Source organism: Mandrillus leucophaeus, unplaced genomic scaffold (assembly GCF_000951045.1).
Source record: "Mandrillus leucophaeus isolate KB7577 unplaced genomic scaffold, Mleu.le_1.0 Scaffold1119, whole genome shotgun sequence".
Taxonomy (NCBI): domain Eukaryota; kingdom Metazoa; phylum Chordata; class Mammalia; order Primates; family Cercopithecidae; genus Mandrillus; species Mandrillus leucophaeus.
Genome location: NW_012099421.1, coordinates 404,983 through 406,514, shown reverse-complemented (window position 1 = coordinate 406,514; position 1,532 = coordinate 404,983).

The following is a 1,532-nucleotide window of genomic DNA, read 5'->3' as shown; positions in this document are numbered from 1 at the left end:
AAATACATTCTCAATTATAATCTTAATGTGATAAGTTCCTTTATACCTAGTAATTAGAAAACACTTTATGTAGGAGGGAACATTTACTGGATATTTAATGTAATAGGAGAGTTTGCTAGTCAGAGGAGGGGAGGGCATTCCAGAAAGTGGGGATCGAATGTGAAAAAGGCTGGCATGCTCAGGAAAAAACAAGACAGTTAATAATTTTGGAAAGTACCTGACACACAGAAGGTGTCAATAATTTTTTTATTATTGTGGTAAAATGTTCATAACATAAAATTAACCATCTAAACCATTTTTAAGTGAGAAGTTCAGTGAAATTAAGTAGATTCTCATTGGTGTACGACCATCACCATCGATAAATTCTTTGAAAAAATAAATTAATACAGAATGGTCCCCTTAATTTTCACCTTCACTTTCCGTGGTTTTAGTTATCTGTGGTCAACCACAGTCTGAGAATAGGTGAGTACAGTACAATAAGGTATTTTGAGATATTTATAAAGACTATATTTGCATAGCTTTTGTTACAGTTTATTATAATTGTCCTATTTAATTATTAGTTGTTGTTAACCTCTTACTATGCCTAACTTATAAATTAAACTTTCTCAAAGCTATGTATATATAGGAAAAAACATAGTTTATATGAGGTTTGATATTATCTATGGTTTCAGGCATCCATTGGGGGGGGTCTTGAAATCCACATCCCTCATGGATAAGGGAGACTACTGTAGTGAGATTATAAAGCATCTGGTAAGCTATGCTAAGGAGTATGAAATACATTCTGTAGGCAATGGGAAAATACTTGAAGGTTATAGGCATCAAAAAGGACAAAGAAATCAAAAGGAATTTTGGAGACAAAAATGTACAGCAATCAATCTCAACCCTGACCACCTATTAGAGCTTTGAAAAAAATACCACAACTGTGCTTGGGTCCTACCCACACCAAATAAATCAGAAGTCTTGGAAAACTGGACTTGTATCAGTAGTTACTGATAACTTTCCAGGTGACTCTAATGTGCAACTGAGGTTGACACCCACTACACTAGAGGAGATTCTCAATGTAGTCCCTAGATTACCAGCTTCACCTGGGAACTTGTTCAAAAGGCAAATACTCAGGGTCCACGTTGGACCTACTGTTTCAGAAACTCTGGAGGTAAGACCCAGTAGCCTGTGCTTTAAAAAGATGCCCTGAAGATTCTGGTTCATGTTAAATTTGAGAATCATTGATCTATAAAACTTGTAGGGATTGAGGATTGATTGGAGGGGGTAAGAAGTGAGTGACAGGGAGATGGCCAAGATTATGTCCAGATTTTATAATTTTCAATTTGATCATATAGTTGGTAGAGGGATAATAATCCAGGATAAGAAACAGGAAAGGTATTTTAGACATGAAGTCTTTGCCCATGCCTATGTCCTGAATGGTACTACCTAGGTTTTCTTCTAGGGTTTTTATGGTATTAGGTCTAACATTTAAGTCTCTAATCCATCTTGAATTAATTTTCGTATAAGGAGTAAGGAAAGGATCCAGTTTC